Source organism: Phascolarctos cinereus, unplaced genomic scaffold, assembly GCF_003287225.1.
Source record: "Phascolarctos cinereus isolate Bilbo 61053 unplaced genomic scaffold, phaCin_HiC Scaffold_726;HRSCAF=1367, whole genome shotgun sequence".
NCBI lineage: Eukaryota > Metazoa > Chordata > Mammalia > Diprotodontia > Phascolarctidae > Phascolarctos > Phascolarctos cinereus.
Genome location: NW_027556098.1, coordinates 373,194,430 through 373,217,382, shown reverse-complemented (window position 1 = coordinate 373,217,382; position 22,953 = coordinate 373,194,430). Strand labels below are relative to the sequence as shown.

The 22,953-nt window shown below is 39.4% G+C and overlaps 1 long non-coding RNA gene across 1 annotated transcript; it reads left to right on the top strand.

Moving 5' to 3' along the window:
- The first annotated feature begins 8,556 nt into the window (after positions 1-8,556).
- Positions 8,557-22,424, top strand: LOC144454192 (uncharacterized). The gene is made up of 2 exons (XR_013482498.1): positions 8,557-9,053; positions 10,041-22,424. It is a non-coding gene; the product is annotated as an uncharacterized LOC144454192 (long non-coding RNA).
- Positions 22,425-22,953: the final 529 nt, after the last annotated feature.

The following is a 22,953-nucleotide window of genomic DNA, read 5'->3' as shown; positions in this document are numbered from 1 at the left end:
CTCTGGAATTTGGCTACAATATTCCTAGGAGTTTTCCTTTGGGGATCTCTTTCAGGAGGAGGTTGGTGGATTCTTTCAATTTCTATTTTGCCCTCTGGTTCTAAAATATCAGGGCAGTTTTCCTTGATAATTTCTTGAAAGATGATGTCTAGGCTCTTTTTTGATCATGGCTTTCAGATAGTCCAATAATTTTTAAATTCTGTCTCCTGGATCTATTTTCCAGGTCAGTCATTTTTCCAGTGACATATTTCACTTTGTTTTCTAATTTTTCATTCTTTTGGATTTGTTTCACAGTGTCTTGATTTCTCATGAAGTCACTAGCTTCCAATTGCTCTATTCTAATTTTTAAGGAAGTATTTTCTTCAGTAATCTTTTGGACTTCCTTTTCCATTTGGCCAGTTTTTCTTTTTAGGGCATTTTTCTCCTCATTGGCTTTTTGGACCTCTTTTGCCATTTGGGTTAGGCTATTTTTTAAGGTGTTACTTTCTTCATTATTTTTTTGGGTCTCCTTTAGCAAGCTGTTGACTTGTTTTTCATGATTTTCTTGCATCACTCTCATTTCTCTTCCCAGTTTTTCCTTCTACTTCTCTTCCTTGCTTCTCAAAATCCCTTTTGAGCTCTTCCAAGGCCTGGGACTGATTCCTATTTTTCTTGGAGGCTTTGGATGTAGGAGCTTTGACTTTGTTGTCTTTTTTTTTTAATTTTATTAATTTGATTTATCAACAGTCACTTCCATATGCTTTTGAGTTTAAAAATTTTCTCCCTCTTCCTCCCCACCCCCTTCCTCAAGATGGCACGCAATCTCATATAGGCTATACATTTACATTCCTATTAAACATATTTTCACATTAGTGAAGTTGTAAGTAAAAATTAAAACCAATAGGAGGAACCATCAGAAAGAGAAACCAAAACTCAACAGAAGAGAAAAAAATGATAGTAATTCAACTTCCACAGTTCTTTGTTTGGATGTGGATAGCATTTTCCACCTCAAGGCCTCTGGGGATGTCTTAGATCCTTGTATTGCTGAGAAGGGTTAAGTTTATCAATATTAGTCATCGCACAATGTGGCTGTTATTGTGTACAAAGTTCTCTTGGTTCTGCTCATTTCACTCAGCATCAGACCATACAAGTCTTTCCAGGTTTTTCTGAAGTCAGCCTGTTCATCATTTCTTACAGCACAATAGTATTCCATTACATTCATATACCACAACTTGCTCAGCCATTCCCCAATTGATGGGCATCCTCTCAATTTCCAATTCTTTGCCACCACAAAAAGAGCTGCTATGAATATTTTTGTACATGTGGGTCCTTTTCCCATTTGTTTGATCTCTTTGGGATATAGCCCTAGAAGTGCTATTGCTGGATCAAAGGGTATGCACATTTTTGTAGCCCTTTGGGCATAGTTCCAAATTGTTCTCCAAAATGGTTGGATCATTTCACAACTCCACCAACAATGCATTAGTGTTCCAATTTTCCCACATCTTCTCCAACATTTATCATTTTCCTGTTTTGTCATGTTGGCCAATCTGATAGGTGTGATGTGGTACCTCAGAGTTGTTTTGATTTGCATTTCTCTAATCAATAATGATTTAGAGCATTTTTTCATATGACTATAGATGGCTTTAATTTCTTCATCTGAGAACTGTCTGTTCATATCCTTTGACCATTTATCAATTGGGGAATGGCTTGTGTTCTTATAAATTTGTCTTAATTCTCTATATATTTTAGAAATGAGGCCTTTATCAGAGAGACTGTAAAAATTCTTTCCCAATTTTCTACCTTCCTTCTAATCTTAGTTGCATTGGCTTTGTTTGTGCAAAAACTTTTCAATTTAATGTGACCAAACTATCCATTTTGCTTTTTATAATGTTCTCTATCTGCTGTTTGGTCATGAATTCTTCTCTTCTCCATAGATCTGATAGGTAAACTATTCCTTGTTCTCCAGTTTACTTATGGTATCAGCCTTTATATCTAAGTCATGAACCCATTTTGACTTTATTTTGGTATATGGTGTGAGATTTGGGTCTATGCCTAGTTTCTGCCATACTCTTTTCCAGTTTTCCCAGCAGTTTTTTTCAAAGAGTGGGTTCTTATCCCAGAAGCTGGGGTCTTTGGGTTTATCAAATAATAGATTACTATAGTCATTGACTACTGTGTCTTGCATATTTAACCTATTCCACTGATCCACCTCTATTTCTTAGCCAGTACCAAGCAGTTTTGATGATTGCTGCTTTATAATACAATTTAAGATCTGGAATTGCTAGGCCACCTTCCCCTGCATTTTTTTCATTAGTTCCTTTGATATTCTGGACCTTTTGTTTTTCCAAATGAATCTTGTTATTATTTTTTCTAACTCTATAAAATAATTTTTTGGTAGTTTGATTGGTATGGCACTGAATAAGTAAATTAGCTTAGGTAGGATTGTCATTTTTATTATATTAGCTCGGCCTACCCATGAGCAACTGATGTTTTTCCAATTATTTAGATCTGATTTTATTTGTGTGAAAAGTGTTTTGTAATTGTGTTCATAGAGTTCCTGGGTTTGTTTCGGAGGTAGACTCCTAAATATTTTATAATGTCTACAGTAAGTTTAAATGGGATTTCTCTTTCTATCTCTTGCTGTTGGGCTTTGTTGGTAATATATAGAAATGCTGATGATTTATGTGGGTTTATTTTATAGCCTGCAACTTTGCTAAAGTTGTTTATTATTTCAAGTAGTTTTTTACTTGATTCTCTAGGATTCTCTAAGTATATCATCATGTCATCTGCAAAGAGTGATAGCTTTGTTTCTTCTTTGCCTATTCTAATGCCTTCAATTTCTTTTTCTTCTCTTATTGCTAAAGCTAATTTCCAGTACAATATTGAATAACAGTGGTGATAATGGACATCCTTGTTTCCCCCGATCTTATTGGAAATGCTTCTAGCCTGTCCCCATTACATATAATGCTTGCTGAAGGTTTTAGATAGATGCTATTTATTATTTTAAGGAAGACTCCATTTATACCTATGCTTTCTAGTGTTTTTAATAGGAATGGGTGTTGTATTTTATCAAAAGCTTTTTCTGCATCTATTGAGATGATCATGTGGTTTCTGTTGGTTTTGTGTTGATATGCTCAATGATGCTGATAGTTTTCCTAATATTGAACCAACCCTGCATTCCTGGTATAAATCCTACCTGGTCATAGTGTATTATTCTTGTGATAAGTTGCTTAATCTTTTGCTAGTATTTTGCTTAAAATTTTTGCATCTATATTCATTAGAGAAATTGGTCTATAATTTTCTTTCTCTATTTTGACTCTTCCTGGTTTAGGTATCAACACCATATTTGTATCATAAAAAGAATTTGGTAAGACTCCTTCTTCACCTATTTTCCCAAATAGTCTATATAGTATTGGAATTAATTGTTCTTTAAATGTTTGATAGAATTCGCATGTAAATCCATCTGGCCCTGGAGATTTTTTCCTAGGGAGTTCATCAATGGCTTGTTCAATTTCTTTTTCTGAGATGGGGTTATTTAAGTATTTTACTTCCTCTTCGTTAATCTGGGCAATTTATATTTTTGTAAATATGTATCCATTTCACTAAGATTGTCAAATTTGTTGGCATATAGTTGGGCAAAATAATTCCTAATTATTGTTTTAATTTCCTCTTCCTTGGTGGTAGCTTCACCCTTTTCATTCTTGATACTAGTAATTTGGTTTTCTTCTTTCTTTTTTTTAATTAAATTAACCAAAGGTTTATCTATTTTATTGGTTTTTTCATAAAACCAGCTCTTAGTTTTATTTATTAGTTCAATAGTTTTCTTAATTTCAATTTTATTAATTTTTCCTTTGGTTTTCAATATTTCTAATTTGGTGTTTAGTTGAGGATTTTTAATTTGTTCTTTTTCTAGTTTTTTTAGTTGTATGCCCAATTCATTAATCTCCTCTTTTTCTATTTTATTTATGTAAGCATTTAGAGATATAAAACTTCCCCTAAGAACTGCTTTGCTGCATCCCATAAGTTTTGGTATGTTGTCTCATTATTGTCATTCTCTTGAATGAAATTATTGATTGTTTCTATGATTTGTTGTTTGACCCAATCATTTTTTAGGATTAGATTATTTAGTTTCCAATTATTTTTTAGTCTATCTTTCCATGGCCCTTTATTACATATAATTTTTATTGCATCATGATCTGAAAAGGATGCATTTAATATTTCTGCCTTTCTGCATTGGATTGTGAGGTTTTTATGCCCTAGTACATGGTCAATTTTTGTGTATGTGCCATGTACTGCTGAGAAAAAAGTATATTCCTTTCTATCCCCATTCAGTTTTCTCCAGAGGTCTATCATACCTAACTTTTCTAATGTTCTATTCACCTCCTTAACTTCTTTCTTGTTTATTTTGTGGTTAGATTTATCTAGTGCAGAGAGGGGAGGTTCAGATCCCCCACTAGTATAGTTTTGGTGTCTGTTTCTTCCTGTAACTTCTCCTGTAAGAATTTGGATGCTATACCATTTGGTGCATATATGTTTAGTAATGATATTACTTCATTGTCTATGGTGCCTTTTAGCAGGATGTAGTTTCCTTCCTTATCTCTTTTGATTAGATCTATTTTTGCTTTTGCTTTGTCTGAGATCAGGATTGCTACCCCTGTTTTTTACTTCAGCTGAAGCATAATATATTCTGCTCCAGCCTTTTACCTTTACCCTGTATGTGTCACTCTTTTTCAAATGTGTTTCCTGTAAACAACATATTGTAGGATTATGGTTTTTAATCCATTCTGCAACCCGTTTCCGTTTTATGGAAGAGTTCATCCCATTCACATTCACAGTTATGATTACTATCTGTGTCTTTTTCCATCCTTTCCCCCATTTATGCTTTTCTTTCTTCCTTTCCCCCTTCACTAGTGTTTTGCTTTTGACCACCCCTCCTTCAGTCCTCCTCCCTTTCTTTTCTTCCCTTTACTCTTACTGCTTTTTCCCTCCTTCTTCTCCCTCCCTTTTCTTTCCCCTTTTCCTTCCTACTGCCTATAGGGCAAGTTAGATTTCTATACCTAACTGATTATGTTATTCCCTTCTTGAGCCAAATCTGATGAGAGCAAGGTTCATACAATGCTCACCCCCCTCCTTTCTTTCCCTCTGCTGTAATAGGATTTTGTGTCTTTTCCTGTAATGTAATTTACCCTTGTCTGCCTCCTCCTTTTTCAGTACATTTTCTAAAATCAGATTAATCCCCTTATTTTGATCCATTTAACCCACTTGATAAGATTTTTTTTTATCATTACATCTAAGTCAACTAATATCCCCTCTCTTTATGTATACTCATTTAACATGATATAACAATACAGTTCTCAAGAGTTGCAAGTGTCATATTCCCTTGTAGGGATGTAAACAGCCCACCCTTATTAACAATATATTGTATCTTTCTGTCCCATTTACCTTTTTATGTCTTTCTTGAGTCCTGTACTTGAAGGTCAAATTTTTTGTTGAGCTCCAGTCTTTTTATCAGGAAGGTTTGGAAGTCCCCTATTTCATTGAATATCCATCTCCTCCCTTGAAAAATGATGCTCATTTTTGCTGGGTAGTTGATCCTTGGCTGCAATCCAAGCTCTTTTGCCTTATGGAATATCATGTTCCACGCCCTGCAGTCTTTTAATGTAGAAGCATATTGTCTTCTTCTGGTTGCATGTTTTGATCTTCTTTGTCACCAAAGTAAGATAACATAGTCTGACTCTTTTTGTGCTGCTTGCTCATGATCCTAGCCAGTTACTTGAGTTTTAAATTCTTTGTTAAGGTAAGAGTCCGCTTCCAATGTGGAGAATGTACTGTCCCAAGCTTCAGGGGTTTATACAGCTGAAGATACTTGTAGGGACCTGTAAATGTTCAGTTCTTGCAAGGTGGTATGATAAGGGGTGAGGTGTTTACTCCTTTCCTGGCCTGTGACCACAAGTACTCCTTTCTGTCCTGTAACTGTGGGGAGGGGTGCCTCTCCACAGCCACTACAAGCTCCACTATGACAGCGCTCCTCCTCACCCCAGCACCGCACCCAGAACTGTGACCCAGATCCAAACACGGACAAAGCAAGAGATTCCTGCCTCAGCACTGGCAAATAGATCCCTGAAATCCCTCTGATCAGCCACTCGATTCCCCCTCAGTCTGTGGGCCAGAAGCTCAGAACGCAGCCACACCCCGGTGCCCGCACTCTATGCTCTGGAGCTGGCTCTGACCTAGCTCCTCTCTCACTGCAGAAACAAACTTTTCCCACTGACCTTCTAAGTTGTCTTTGGTGTTTGTGGGTTGAGAGGTCTGGAAGCCGCCAGAACTGCCTGTGATTCAGTCCTCTGAGGCCTGCTCCAGGTTCACTGTGGCCCACACCACACTGCGCTCCTCTCACCGTCTAGCGCGATATGCCTTTCTGGTCAACCATCCAAGTTGTCTTGGGCTGCAAATTTGCTTCACTCTGTCTTTTTCTGGGTTCTGCTGCTTTAGAATTTGTTTAGAGCCATTTTTTATAGGTATTTGGAGGGGTTTGGGGGAGAGCTCAAGCAAGTCACTGCTTTCACTCTGCTATCTTGGCTCCACCTCCTAGAGTTATTTTAAATGAGGTATTTCTAGCTATCTCTTCCTGTAGGATCCTATTGGTAATACATAGGAATGCTGATGACTTGTGTGGGTTTACTTTATATCCTGCTGTTTTGCTGAAATTATTTATTATTTCAACTAACGTTTTAGTTGAGTGTTTAGGATTTTCCAAGTATATCATATCATCTGCAAAAAGAAATAGTCTTATTACTTCATTCCCTATTCTGATTCCTTCTGTTTCTTTTTCTTCTCTTACTGCTGTTGCTAGGATTTCTAATATAATATTGAATAATATTAGTGACAGCGGGCATCCTTGTTTCACGCTTGATCTTACTGGGAAGGCTTCTACCTTATTCCTATTATAAATAATACTTTTGGTTTTAGGTAAATGCTTCTTATCAATTTAAGGAAAAGTCCATTTATGTCTATGCTTTCAAATGTTTTTAATAGAAATGAGTATTGTACTTTGTCAGATGCTTTTTCTGCATCTCTTTGATACTGTCATGATTTGTGTTACTTTGTTATTGATATAATCAATTTTGTTAATAGTTTTCATTATGTTAAACCATCCCTGCCTTCCTGGTATGAATCCTATTTGGTCATAATGTATGCATTTTGTAATATATTGCTGTAATCTTTCAGCTAATATTTTATTTAGGACTTTTGCATCCATATTCATTAATGAAATTGGTCTACAATTTTCTTTCTCTGTTTTTATGTTTCCTGATTTAGATATCAGTGTCATATTTATTTCATTTCATTTCATAAAAGGAGTTTGGTAGGACTCCCTCTTTGCCTATTATTCCAAATAACTTATTTAATATTGGAATTAGTTGGTCTTTAAATGTTTGATAAAATTAACTTGTAAATCCATCTGATCCTGGTGCTTTTTTCTTAGGAAGCTCATTTATGGCCTGTTCAATTTCTTTTTTTAAAAACTAGGTCTATTGAGATATTCTGTTTCCCTTGTTGCTAATCTGGGCAGTTTGTATTTTTGTAAATATTTTTCTATTTCACTTAAGTTGTTAAATTTATTGGCATATAATTGGGCAAAATAACTCCTTATAGTTATTTTGATTTAATCTTCTTTGGTAGTATACTCACCTTTTTCATTTTTGATACTAGTAATTTGGTTTTCTTCTCTTTTTTTAATCATATTAACCAATGGTTTATCTATTTTGATTTTTTTCAATACCAATTCCTCATTTTATTTATTAATTCAATGGTTTTTTTACACTCAGTTTTATTAATTTCACCTTAAATTTTTAGGATTTCCAATTTAGTGTTTAACTGGGGAATTTTAATTTGTTCTTTTCTAGTTTTTTTTTTAGTTACATAACCAGTTCATTGGCCTTCTCTTTCTCCTTTTTATTGATATAAGCACTTAGAGATAGAAATTTTCCTCTGATTTCTGCTTTTGCTATATTCCATTGGTTTTGATTTATTTCGTTATTGTCATTTTCTTTAATGAAATTACTGACTTTCTGTTACTTGTTCTTTAACTCATACATTCTTTAAGATTAGGTTGTTTAGTCTCCAATTAGTTTTTTCCTATGTTTCCATGGTCCCTTATTAAATATAATTTTTATTGTATTGTGGTCTATAAAGGAGGCATTTAATATTTCTACTTTTCTACTTTTAGCTATAAAATTTTTGTGCCTTAATATACGGTCAAATCTTTGTAAAAGTACCTTGTACTGCTGAGAAAATACTGCTGTATTCCTTTCTATTTCCATTCAGTTGTCTCCAGATATGTATAACATCTAGCTTATCTAATTCTATTCACCTCCTTAACTTCTTATTTATTTTTTGATGAAATTTGTGTAGTTCTGAGAGGGGAAGATTAAAGTTTCCCACTATTATATCTATTTCTACCTGTAATTCATTTAACTTTTCTTTTAAAAATTTAGATACTATGGGTTTTGGTACATTTAAATTTAATATTGATATTGCTTTATTATCTGTGGTACCTTTTATCATAATGTAGTTTTCCTGTTTATCTCTTTTGATTAAATCTAGTTTAGCTTTGATTTTGTCTGATATCATGATTGCTACCCCTGCTTTTTGGTTTTTTGGTTTTTGGTTGGGTTTTTTTGGGTTGCTTTTTTTTTTTTTGCATTGGCTGATGCATAATACATTCTACTCCAGCCCTTTATTTTAATTCTGTATCTCTCATTTTTAGATGTTATAAGTAGCATGTTGTTGGATTCTGATTTTTAATCCATTCTGCTATCTTATTTCCATTTTATGTATGAATTTATCCCATTCACAAAGTTATCATTACTAGTTGTGTATTTCTCTCCATTCTGTTTTTTCAATTCTTTCAATTTCTACTTTGACCTCTGGTTCTAAGATCTATGTACAGTTGGGTTTGTTTGTTTTTTAAATGATTTCATGAAATATGATATCTAGGCCCCTTTTTGTTTTTGTTTATAGCTTTCAGGTACTCCAGTGATGCTAAAATTATTTCTCATCAATGGTTTTTCAAGGTAAGTTATTTTTTTTATGAGATATTTCATTTTATTCTATTTTTTCAAACATAGAGTCATTAGCTTCCCTTTTGCCAATACTAATTTTTAGTAAGGTTATATACCTCTTTTACCAAGATGTTAATTCTCTCTTCATATCTTTCTTTCATAGCTCTCATTTGGTTTTAAACAGCTTTTAAAACGCTTTCTTTAATTCTTCTAGGAATTCATGTTGTTCTTGTGTTCGATCTGCATTTTTCTTTGAGGCTTTGCTTATAGATGTTTTCAAGTCATTCTTGTCTTCTGCGTTTGTGTCTTGAGCTTTCCTGTCACCATAGAAGTTTTTATGGTCAGGTTCTCTTTATGTTTGCTCTTCTTCTTGACATTAGACTTTATGGTAATGCTGGGCTCTGGGCTATATTTGGAGGGTTGACTGGCCTGAACATCTACACTCTTACAGCCTTCTGTTGCGTTCACAGTTTTCAGTTTTCCCACACTAATGTGACTCAGGAAGAGGTCTGTTCCTTGCCCTCTTGATCTGAGCTTTGCAAGTTCCGAACCCAGGTTTGGATCTGTTGGCTTGTGTTATGGTTGAGTCGCAGTAAACGACTGCCAGGCTCAGTCACTTTAGCCTGCTGGAAAGTTCTGCAGGTTCAGAGGATTGAACTGCCAGCTCTCCTTTGGCTTGAGACTCCTGCCCTTGGTGTTCCCCTGCAGGCTCAGGTGCTAGGACAAAGGCCAGAGCTGAGTCCCTGCTGCTCTGTTCTTGGGCTCAGAGCCACGCTGCTGCTTCTGGGTCTCGTTCCTTAAAAAGGATACAGCTAGGACAGGCCCATATTTCCTGGCCACTGCTCCTCTCTGCACTGGATCCGTGACCCAGAGCTGGTCAGTGGACATTAGAGTTCCCAAGTAGCATCCATTCCTGCACCCAGCACTAGTTCAAGGATCCCTTGGTCTGCTCTAGTACTTCCTGACCTGTTGATCTGTTTTGGTCCTTTCTTTTCATAGGTCTAGAATGTTTCCTGCCACTGCCATTGCCTGTGCTCCTGGATATTTCCTTATCCCCACTGTCCATAGACCTGTCTGCGTTTCCACCTAAGATGCCCTGGGCTTAAAAAAAAATGACTCACTGTGACTTTTTTTTGGTTTTCCCAATCAGAATTTGGTCTGATTCATTTTCTAGATTATTGTGGAGGAAGTGCACTGGGTGAGCTAGGAAAAAATGCTTCTCATTCTGCCTCTCTCAAAATCTATCATATCTCACTATTCTAAAATTCCATGAAGACTTCTGTTGTTTCTTGTTTATATTTTTGTTAGATTTCTCGAGGTCTGAAAGCAGACACTGAGATCCTCATTTGTTATTGGGGTTCTTTAAATCTATGTCTGTCTTTAATTATTTTTCTTTTAAGTACTTAGAAACTATACCAGTTGTTGCATAAATATTAAGAAATTGTTATTTCATTTTCTATAGTTCCTTTAAGCATAATACAATTTCCTTGTTTATCTCTTTTAACTCTTATATTTACTATTGCCTTGTCCAAGATCGTACTTGCTGCCCCTGCTTTTTTTAATTTGCCTGAATAAATTGTGCTCCAGCCTCCATTTTAACTCTGTATGAATCTTTTTGTTTCAAGTGTGTTTCTTGTAAACAACATTGGTGAAGTCTGCTTTCTAATCCATTCTGTTATTCTCCTGCATTTTATGGATGAGTTCATCCTTCTCAGAGTCACACTTATGATTGGTGTATTTCCCTCCATCATATTCTATTATACATTTTCTTCTCTCCCCTCTCTAACCTTCTTATAAAGAAGAAAAAGGTGATGAAAAAGGGATGTGATGAAACTAGTGATCTGTAATTGAAGCAGTCTGCTTCTAGTCCACTACCCTTCTTCTCTTGCCTTCTCCCAGAACCTGATAACTGGTTCTTACCCTTTTTTTCTTTCCTTTTAATTTACCCTTCACAATTTAACCTCCAAAATAGAATATTGGAATATATAGAAAATATTTTTGCTTTGGTTGTTCTCTCTCCAACTCTACCCTCTCTCTCTTTTTTTTTTTTCAGCCAGAGACAAGGTTTATTAGAACATCAGCCATATTGGCCAGACTCTTAAGGAGTCTGAACATTTAGTGAGCTATTGGCTAGATTTTAAGAATCTGAGCCTCCACCCTCTCTCTTAACCCGACTTTCTCTCCTTTCCTTGTCCCCTCCTATTTCCCTGTTGAGTTTAATGTATTCCTACACCAACCTCTGTGTCAGTGTTTCTAATCCCCTCATGTCCAGTTCAAAAGGGGCATATGTTTCCTTTCCCCTAATTAAAACATTAATCATTGTGTAGCCCTTTCCAGCTGCTATCAAAGTGATTTATCTTTCTAGGTTTCTCCTTACATTTGCATTTGCATTTTGGAGTTTCTGCCCAGCTCTGATCTTTTAAGCAAAAATGCTTGAAAATCCTCTATTCTATTTAAGATCAATTTTTTTCCCTTTAGGAATATGCTCAGTTTTTTTTTCAGGATAATTTATTCTTGGTTGTAGGCTTTTATCTTTTGCTTTTTGAGGTATTGTATCCCAGGATTTCCTCTCCCTGATAATACTAGCTGCCAAGTCCTATATAGTCATAAATGTGGCTCCTTGATACTTGAACTTGATGCTTTCTGGCTGCTTGTAATATTTTTTTCCTTTTGCCTTTGACCTGAAATCTCTGGATTTAGGTTAAGACATTTCTGGGAATTTTTGTTTTGGGGTTTCTTTCAGGAAGTAAATTTATTCTTTCTATCTTCACTTTGCCCTCTGGTTCTAAAAGAGTTGAGCAATTTTCATCTCATTATTTTTTGAAATATGGTATCCAGGCTTTTTTTTTTTTGGTCCAGGTTTTTAAAGGAGTTCAGTGATTCTTAAGTTACTTTCTCTTGGCCGATTTTCCAGGTCAGTTATTTTTGATAATTGATTCCTTACATTTTCTTTTATCTCTTTGGATTTCTTGACGATTATCCAGTCATGTGCCCTTTTTAGTTTTTTGCTGGAGTACACGTATGAGAGCTGGGCTCCTCTGGGACCATTCCCATAGCTATCTTAACCTGAATTACACCATTTTATTTCTTCAGTGTGTATCAAGCCATCAGGTTCTTGTTCTAGTCTGAACTCATCCACTTTCTCAGATTTACTGCTCCTCTCTGTTCTAGTCTCTTTAGCCAAGTGTTCACATGAACTACAAAGTTATTGGACTCTTTTCCTTTTTACTGAAAAGAATTCTTAATGTATCAATCTAGTGTTTGCCAGAGTTCCACCAATGTTAAATCTCTGGTTTTGCAGACAGATTTGCAAACCTGCTTCCAGCTTGAATATCCTTTGGGTCCAGTGCAAGTCCAAAACCCAACCCTCTGAGGCATTCCCATTAACCTACTCATCTTTTAAAACCCAAATGCCTGCAATTTCCATAGCAACCGTCACCTTGCTGATCCAAACTTCCTCTACGTGTTCCACATGAGTACAAGGTGATTTCTCACAGCAGATTTCTAACTCGGACTGGAACTGTGCCCTCACTCATTACTTCTTTGTTGATTCTGGGGGTCTGCTCTTCCCACAGGAGAGGCTCCCATTTCTGAAAAAGGGGATGTGGTTTCTGCCTGCCTTGCTGGTGGTGCTTCTCTGTCTAGCTCACAGAATCTAGCTCTTGCCTCACTTACAGGTTAGCTCAATTTCATTCCCTTATGAGGCTTCTATTTCCGGCTTAAGTCTGCTGAGGCACCTCTTTAACTCAGCAAAACTACACATTTCTTTACTATCTCCTTCTCGTTCAGGTAAGTTTGCAAGGCAGTTACCAGGTCTTGGTTCCTTCTGTGACTTTACTAGGAATTTTTGAGTGACCAAGTGTTCCTAGCAATTCACAGAACATATCTCTAGTGGTCTATCTCCCTGGTAAAAAACTGTTCTTATACTTACTTCCCCAACCACTTAACAGTGTCTTTCAACATGCGTCATGTCACCATATTTAACTTCCGGGTCCACACCTAATATTGGGAAACCCCTGTGAGGCTTGATACTCACAGCAAAGTAGTACATGTCACGTGTCATGGCATCCATATTTTATTTAGGCAACCAATAAAGTAGCTTTACATGTTAAACACACATTAGCTGTGTACGCAGTAGTTACCTGCACCAACACAGCAAATCCACTGAAGCAGTAAAAACAGAAGTGCCAATAAAAGCAAAACAAGATGATAGTCATATATCAGCAATCGTTATCTAAATAAACCATAGCAGCATTCAGGCCGGAGGCACAGGCACAGGCATCGTTTTATCAAATGTGGGTTTATTGCATTTTTAGGAGCACTGAATAATAGATTGACCTTCATATTTATATTTGTTAGAGCAGTGCAGCAGATTGAGTGAGATAGAAGGAAATACCTGCTAGAAAAAGGCTAGAAAAAAATGCAAGACAAGAAGAAAGCCATAACAAACAAAAATAAAAAAATAGAAATAGGATTTTAAAAATCATTCGGTAAAAACTTGAATGAGAAAGGAACAAAATGTGTTTTTAAAAATTGTATATCAAAATTATAAAACAAAAAAATACAGTTATTTCCCCCTCCCCCCAAAAAAGTGATCTACATTCTCAAACGCGCCAAGGGAAAAATGAAATGAGAATATATTTTAAGAAATCTTTTCATAGTAAGAGTATCTCCAGTGCTTATAAAACAGTAACGTCAGAAAAAAACCTACTTAAAAGAAACAGGAAGGAAGGAATAAAATAGTATTCAAAATCAAAGAAGAGAGAACAACATTTTTTAAAATCCCTAGATGAACTCCTGCCTGTAGCAGTGCTGGTTGCTCCCTGATGAGCTGGTGAGCAGGCAGGTAGGAGTCAGACAGTCTTTCTCCTCCCCACCTTTTTGGTGGGCCAAGCTTCAGCTCTCCTAGGGCATAACTTTCTGTCTAGCACTGCCTTGGCCCCTCTCCTCTGGGGAATGGCATTCATTTCAAACCAGGCCTGTGAAAATGGCAGATGCTTACCCCAGAGCCAGCACAGCCAATAGCAAGCCCAGTTCCTGCTGCTGCTGACTCACTTGCCTAAGAAATTCCAAAGTATTCTCTCTGCCTGGGAAGTTATGAAGATGAATCATTTTTATAGCTCCAAGCCCGTCAGCTCACTCTGGCCAAATCCTCTGGTTTTGAATCTATCTTTCTCCCTTCTCTAGATGCCCCCAAACAGTAGCACACAGAGCTTAATGCAATGGCTAATAGCTTTATTGCATTTGCCAATTTAAGAGACAAAATAAACCTTTAATCTGGGGCAGCTAGGTAGCACAGTGGATAGAGTTCTGATCCTGGATTCAGGAAGACCTGAATTCAAATCTGACCTCAGATACTTACTAGCTGTGTGACCCTGGCCATGTTACTTAACCCTGTTTGCCTCAGTTTCTTCATCTGTAAAAATAAGCTGGAGAAGAAAATGGCAAACCATTCTAGTATCTTTGCCAAGAAAACCCCGTGAGTTCATGAAGAGTTGGACACAACTGAACAACAACAAAACCTTTCATCATGAAAGGTTGAACACACTTTTAAGAAACAGGGGTAGAAGATCATTGACAAAAAAAGAATGGCTCCGTATACGCCCAAGTATTTATAGCAGCACTTTTTATGGTAGTAAATGAGAAACAAAGTAGATGCCCAACAATTGGGGAATGGATAAACAAAGTGTGGAACATGAATGGAATAGAATATTATTATGCCATAGAAAATGAGGAATCTGATAAATATAGAAAAGCATGGAAAGACTTAGATGAGCTGATGCAAAATAAAGTGAGCAGAGCTAGGAAAACAAGTTATGCAATGACTACAACAATCTAAATGGAAACAACTACCACAAAACAATGGAAACTGGATGTTACAAAATTATAAAAAACATGTTTGGCTCCAAAGAAGACAAATGAGAAGGACAACACCTCCTCTTCCCCCATGACCTTGCTTCTTTACAGAAGTTGGGGCCCAGGAACATAATATATAAATCAGATTTTTTTCAGTATGTTGATAGGTTTGGCTGAATTTTTTTCTCTTCTTTTAAAAAAAATTCGTTATTATGAAGTATGGTTCTTGGGGATCAGGGAGGGGGAAGGACACAGGGGTAAATTTAAACTACAAAAACAAAAGATATCAATAAAAATCCATTTTTTTAAAAATATGGTGAGCCAACTAAGGCCGGAGGTAGGGGTTTGAGGAAGAGCAACATTGGGCTTATGCCCTCTCAAGAGACAGAAAGAAGAAAAAGAGGTAATGGAAGAATGAAAAATGGCTGGGTTTGGTCTACAATTCACATAGATTTTAACAAAGCAGGATCCACCCCATGGCTCATGAATGATTTGCTCATACCACCTTGAATCTGGAATCCAGTGCTTGAAACCTCATGGCTGTAGCCCCCCTGCTAGTTCTACCTTTGGCTCTTGAGGAGGACTTATGAGTCCAGCTTAGCCCTTCCGCCAATACTAAAATCAAGGCAAAACTCACCCAGAGATGAAGAGAACACTGGGAGATTTCTACCCAAACAAGTGAGAAGCTTCTCAAGAAGAATCTTCAGTCTAGAACTGGAAGGGACACCAAAGAGCATTGAGACCAGTCTCCTAATTTTACAGTTGAGGAAACTGAGGATAAAAGAAGTGAAATGACTTATCCAAAGTCACAAACGTAGTTAATGTCAGGAGCAGTATTCAAAATTCAAAATTCCTTCTCTCCAAAGTCAGTGCTCACTCTTTCTTTGGGCCGCTAGGTGTTGCAGTGGATAGAGCACCAGGCCTGGAGTCAGTAAGAACTGAGTTCAAATCAGACAATTATTATGTGACTCTGGCAACTCATTTAACCTGTCTCAGTTTCTTCATCTGTAAAATGGGGTTAAAACAGTACCTACCTCCCAGGGTAGTTGTGAGGATCAAAGAAGACATTTGTGAAGTGCTTTGCAAATCTTAAATGCTATGTAAATGAGCTACATAGCTAGCTCTTTCAGTCTTGTACTTTATTATTTAGCTGTAGTAGGTCCAGTGTAATTTTAGAAATTAGATTCCCTGAGAGCTTTCTACCCCATCCCCTTTTCACTAGCTCATGGTAAATAAGGGTGGTTAGGGACCTGAATTACTTGGAGACATTGGTTTATCCAGATGGTCTCATTTTACTTGAGAAGGTGTTGGAAGAACATGAGCCCCTCAAGGCATCTGATGGGGCACAAGTCTCTGGTTTAAGGCTCTCAGTGGGCATGCCCAAGTTCTGCCAAGGACCCAGGTCAGGAAGTGAGCATGGAACCTAGGACAATCAAAGCTCTCGTCACCAGGGCCGTAGGAGTTTTCTGAGATGTCACTGTTCCTGGAACTTAAAGCCAAAAGGCAGAGGAGAACATTCTGGCCTCACACCCTCCCCCACCCTGGGCATCTTCTGAAGCTTTCCCAGGCAGGAAATGTGTTCAGGCCTTTTGGCACTGACTTGTTTAATGTACCAATGAGTGATGTATTTGGCCGGTTCAGTCAAGCCCTTTGCATGACGCACAGTGGCAGCCTGGACGGTTTGAGGGCAGTTTTGTAACCAGGAGAATGACTACCACTAGAAGCTTATTTGTATCTGTCAACAGGTAACTCTGTGACATTACAGTCCTGGGTACCATCCATAAGTTGGCATGCTTGGTTTTCAATGGAATGGAGAGGAAAAGAATATATGGAAGCACGCCATCATCATTTAAGTTTAGAGACTGGGTGTTCAGAGCTTGACTTTACCTCACAGGTGGTAAGAGGCCACCAACTGGAGATGGGTATCGACTCCTGCCAGCTATGAGCTGGTATGAGTTACCAGCCTGGGAGAACAAGAACAGATACTGGTGCCCTGACGCACAGACACCCTCATCTCCGGAAGGAGAGGCTGAAAGTAATTAGTGACACAGAGAGATCTTGCCATACCTTGGAGAAAGCATGGTTGAGAATCCAACTCCGTCTAGAGTACAACATCGTAGGAGGCACACTGTGAGTGTTGAACCAACTCCATGCCCATTTTGGCCCTGATTAGCCATGAGCTCAGCCTCAGGGCAAGGGTCTACAAGCAGGAAAACTGGCCAAGAGAGAGGACTGTGACCTGACAGAGTCTTCTGTTGTTGAAGGAGTGGTAGAAATTGGAGCTGTGCCCAGGATTAATGTGTTGTATGCCAAGCTGTATAATGTGTTATATTATAACCAATCCTACACAAAGTACAAAAGGACAATTTGTGGCTCGGGGAAAGCCCTCCAGGATGACTTGGGATGCCTGTGCCAGTAGAAAGCTCTGGGTCTGGTGGAAGACAGGTTGTCCTGGCCCAAGATGGCAACTCATCACTCAGGTGTTCAAAGGAAGGCACTAGAATTAAAGAATTACATTGAGCCAACCAAGAGCATTAGACCTGGAGTCAGGAAGATCCGAGTTCAAATCCAACCCCAGACACAAGCTGTGTGACCCTGGGCAAATCATTTAACACCTGTTTGCCACAGTTCCTCACCTGTAAAATGGGGACACACCAGAGAAGGAAATGATAAAAATCACTACGGCATCTTTGCCAACAAAGAGATGGACATGACTGAACAACTATTATTATTATTATTATTATTATTATTATCATTATCATTGTCTCTGAGGATGGGGAAAATATCACAACCAGTACCTCCCTTTGCCAAGAGAACAACTGGGGCAAGGAGTAGTCTACTGCTTTCCTGTGGCTGTGGCTCAGGACAACATGGAGAAGACTGTGCAACAGTGTAAAGCTACAAATTCAGTGTTAAGAACTCCGTCCAGGAGGTAGAATTGTGCTTTGAAATCTTGGTGTCTCAGGAATACTCAAGATTATAGACTGATGGAAAATCTGCCCCATTCCCAGTGGTGGGAGGACTATCTTTTGCCTTTCTTTGTATCCCCAGAGCTTAGCACGAGGCCAGGCACATAAGTGCTAAATAAATGTTAATTGGCCGGCTATTGAAGAGACCCAGAGACTGGTCCTGGTCCTGCAGAGGTGATACACAGTACAGCTCCCCATTCTGTATGAGACAGCTAAATTTCTGGCCCAGCAGGAGGACAGGAGCACAATTAGGGAATTGGTCCCAGGGAAGACCTATCCACCAATGGCAGAACTATTGAGGGAGGGGCTAGGCCAAAATCTAGCTGAAGGGGAGGCAGGATTTCATTCCTGCCTTAGTGAGTAAGAGTAGAAGCTGGCTCTGGCCCTGCCTAAGGTGGACCTCAGCCTAGACAAGGGAGAATAATGAAATCCAGAGGCCGTTCCATTCCTGCCCAGAATTAGGCTGTCAAAGCCTCAGGAGTACAGAGGCGGGGACCCCACAGAGTTGGGCACAGAAATGGCACCAGTCCACCTGGGCCCTCAGCAGGCCCAGAATCTGCTCCTCAGTCAAGGATGGGAAGACCAAGCATTCAGGAGTGACTGTGGGCCAATGCAGAAGAGCCCAAATTCTCTGGCCATGACAGGTGTGGGTGCAATGCTCACCAGCACAAAGGCCTGCACTAACCTCAGACATGATGGTGCACAGACCATATGTAAGGTCTGCTGAATGGAACACTTCTGTGTGACCACTGGATTGCAGATTTCTGTTTTGTGCTATGGCCTACGTACTTGGCAGACAATATGGTACGGTGAAGAAAGGACTGGCGCTGGAGCAATGTGGCCTGAGAAGTCCCACTTCCAGTACTCCAGTGACTGTGGGCAAATCATTTAACCTCTGTGAGTCTCAGTTTCCTCATCAATAAAGAAGTTTAGACTTCTAGTCCTTTGAGGTTTCTTCTAACTATGTTTTGTAATCTGTAATCAAGTGTGATACACAACTCTTTAACTGGGGTGAGGATAATGAGAATTGAGGATAATGAGAATGGAGAATGTAGCACCAAGAGTATTCATTCTAAAAGTAGCTGAAAGGTCCTGAGAAAAGAATTAGGCCAGCCCAGCCCCTCTTGGCCTTACTGACCAGGCTGCAAGAGGGCCCAGGGGGGTGAGCACATGAAAAGCTCCTACAAGTATTTTCTGGGAATGGGCAACCTCATGATCAAGGCAAGGGCCATCTGGCTTATGTTGATGTGAGGGACTGGAGCTGACAACAGGGGCAGCATTGGCTGTTGGGTGAGTTCCTAAGCCAAACCAGGGGCTGAGAGAACTATAGGACCATTCTGGAAAAGGTAGCAGTTCCTAGATTGAGGGATACTGACCTCAGAGCCATGGAGAAGGCAGCTGACATCAGCCCAGCCCCAGCACAAGGCAATGGCTTTGCATGAGCCAGGACTAAACTGGTTGGTGCCAGGAGCACCGCAGGGTTATAACTATTAATTCCCTTGCTACCTTGATTCAGAAACAAAGTCTCTTTCCTCTCCTTAACATACCTGGTCTATGTTTCAGTGCTTTCATTAGCCTTGCAAGGGTCTGAGTGAAGAGAGGCCCAAAGAGAAACATGTGAGACTTTTGCATTTCTCTGTAAGGAGATCTGGTGACAGCCCTCAGGTTTGTCAGGAATGAGCCAGATTCTCCAGTTCTTAGGGGCATCTGGAGAACCATAACAAGCCACAGAGATTGTGAGAAAAAGGTCCCCAAGTTCAAACCAGACCCAGAGCCCAGAGCAGCGGTTCTGAGCCACAGGTTCCAATTTTTTATTTCCTTCTCCAAGCCAGTTCAGGCAACCTTGCCCTTAACCCGGTGTTCTCTCCTGTCACCGCATTCTCATTCTCCTTGAGTCTCTGGACCTTCTTCCTTGGCTGATCAACTGCCTAGACTGAAATCACAGCACCCGGATCCCCAGTTACCTCTTCCTTTGTCTCCTCTACCTTTTCTTGGGTGCCCCAGCCCCCACACCCATCCCTTCTGTCCCTTGCTTAAATCACAAGAGTACATTCCCTACGGTTTATTTATAAGGAAAAAGAGGACATGAACACTGAGAAATAATACCGTAGGGGTAGTCACAGCAAGGTGAATTAAAAAAACAAAACTGTGGATGGGATGTGAGTAAGACTGGTCGGGCGGGGTCTGACCAGTGCCCAGAGGAAAGGGTGGCTGTAGGTGGTAACAAGTAGAGTGACTGGAGACTCTCCATTAGTGGAATCCCTGATGCCAACACAACTCTCATCACAAGCCTTATCTGCTTACCTTTTTGTGTTTTCCATTTTAATTCTGGTATTTGTATTTGTCATTTGTAAGAGACTCCAACTATTTCTGTCTACTCCCGTATAAAACCTTATGCCTTCCTAACATCTGCAGGCCATCCAGAACCACCAGAAGGCAGCTGAGCTGGCCACCTAGGGCATAGCTCACATTCACACTCAAGGTACCATTTCCCTAGACTAATCAATAAATCGATAAGCATTCATTAAGCTCCAATTACATGTCAGGCACTGTGGCAGCACCAAGAATACAAAGACAAAAACGCAGCAGTCCCTGCCCTCCTAGAGCCTGTGTTATAGTGGGAGAGACAATGTAAGCAGGGCCCAGAGATGGCTGTGAAGCCAGGGGCACCAGAGGGTCCTGGGTACTTTCTTTATGAGGATGTCCACCAAATCAGATTATGTATGTAAAGGTGGGTTTGATTCATTTGCTCGGTCAAGTCACTAGGACCAATTTAAGTAAGTGATAAGATGCCCTGATACCTTGACAAGGTGAATATGTTTCAATCAATCAGTCATAGTGTACTGGGGGTGGGATAGGGTAGAATAGGAGGGCTGTTACTCTTGCAGAGGACCCAGCAGAGTTGTCCATATGGAGAGCCTGGGAGTCTGCATCCCAGATAGTCATGATGAAGTATAAGGGAAATGTTTTTGGAAGAACTAAGGAGCATGCATAGACATCCTGTAACTAGTTCTGGTAGGCTAACCCAGTGGTGAATGGGAAGCTCCTTGACTGAAGAAGCATTTAAAAGGCCTGCTGTCCTTCTCCTCACTGTCTTCTGCTGCACTCTGGTGGTATGATAGCATCCACTGAGAGACCGTGTTGTAAGAGGAAGGGACATGTACTCTTCTTCGCCTCTGAAGCTAAATGACCCTGGGACCTTGGTCTTCTGGTTCATCCTTTTCCCTTCAAATTTCAGGAGGCAGAGTTTCCAATCTTGATCAAGAGAGCGAACCATGGGAATCTGAGAGTTTGGATTCAGGCTGGGCATTGCAGCCAGCCCAACTTTGATCCCCTGAGGATCAAGGAGTAATCTTCGGAAGTGACCTTTGGGACTCAACCCAGCAGAAGGATTCATCTGTCAGTTGTGCAGATCTGGATGTGGATTTGGTTTGACTAATGCTATTTAAGAACTGAGCCAAGTAGGGGCAGCTAGGTGGTGCAGTGGATAGAGCACCAGCCCTGAAATCAGGAGGACCTGAGTTCAAATCCAGCCTCAGACCCAACACTTGACACTTACTGGCTGTGTGACCTTGGGCAAGTCACTTACCCCCAATTGCCTAAAAGCCAAAAAAAAAAAAAAAGAACTGAGCCAAGTTTTAAGCCTATTGCCACAGAGTTCAAGGTGGTATAGGGAAGAGTATGCCCTGGGGATATTGGGGTACATTTGTTCTTAGTATATCTTTGAAGTTTGTAAATGCTAATAAATGTTGTGTGGTTAAATGAAACTGGGGGGATAGTTATAGGCCCTGATAATGGGGAGAATACAGCTGATAGCTGTCAAACCAATGGCAGCTGAGAAAAGTGACATCCCACAAACCCTTCAGGGTACACTGGAACCCTGAGGGTGATAAAACCAGCCTGGTTCTGAAAGAGCATCTACGTTACAATAAACCTTAGATTAATTGTGAAAAATACTTGCTTCTGGAGTGATATTGTACAAGAGTGTTTTCAATAGACTGAGGAAACTTCACTATGCCCTAGGGGTTGTCTATACATCAGTAAACTTTGAGAACTGGCTGTCATTCCGAAAATGGAAGGAAGCATGGCATAGTAGGTGCTTAATAAATGCTTATTCCAACCATTCATCAATCCATCCATCCACCTATTTACCCCTCTATTTATCCCTCTATCTGCCCATCCATAACTATCCTCCTATCTATTCATCCATCCATCCACCATTGTATTTGTCCACCCATCCATCCATTTATTTACCTATCTGTCCATCCATCCACCCACCCATCTATCCATCCATCGATCTATCTACCCATCCATCTGTCCATCCATCCATTCATCTATACATCCATGCTTAAGAGGAACTTCTTAAGAATTCCACAAAAGGGAAAAAAGACTTCCAGAAAACAGATAATATGAGTTATCCCTTTGCTACATGTACTCTCTAAGCTTGAGCCCACTTTCTGCTGGATTCTGTATGTATTTGTGTGTCACAGACTTTGGAGATGTTTTGTACCAACTGTTCTTACTGTACACCTTAGTAAAAACCTCTTTCTAAAAGCTATTTAAGTCTGCCAACAACATGATTTCAACTGATAATATAGCAGAGAACATGATCGGGGGCCTTGAGGCAATAGCATTAGAAAGATACCTTCAACCCCTCAGAGGTACCCTGAGAGCAGGCCTGCACAACCTGCGGCCCACAGGCTTCGGGAAGCCCACGAAAGACATAAGGATATTTTTGTGTGCCACTGGAAATCCTTTGGCAGGCGAGAAGTTGTGTAGGCCTGCCCTAGAGCCTTGAGGAAAGGTACTACCCATAATTTGGGGACCTGACTCATCAACCTAAATAGATGAACTTAGTATGAGATTTTTGTTCAGGTTTCTTAAACCCCCTGAACCTGACCAGCTCAGTATCTATACTTGCTAGTATAATCTTACCTAGCTAGAACTCACCTTCCCCACTACCTGATCACATTGGTTCTCTAAGTCTCCAGAACTAAATCTTTATTTATCTAGATTCTTGCCCAATCCAAGAATGCCCGTCCCGTGCAAGCTGAAAATATCAAACCTGCCAGGCAGGCTGGCTTCCT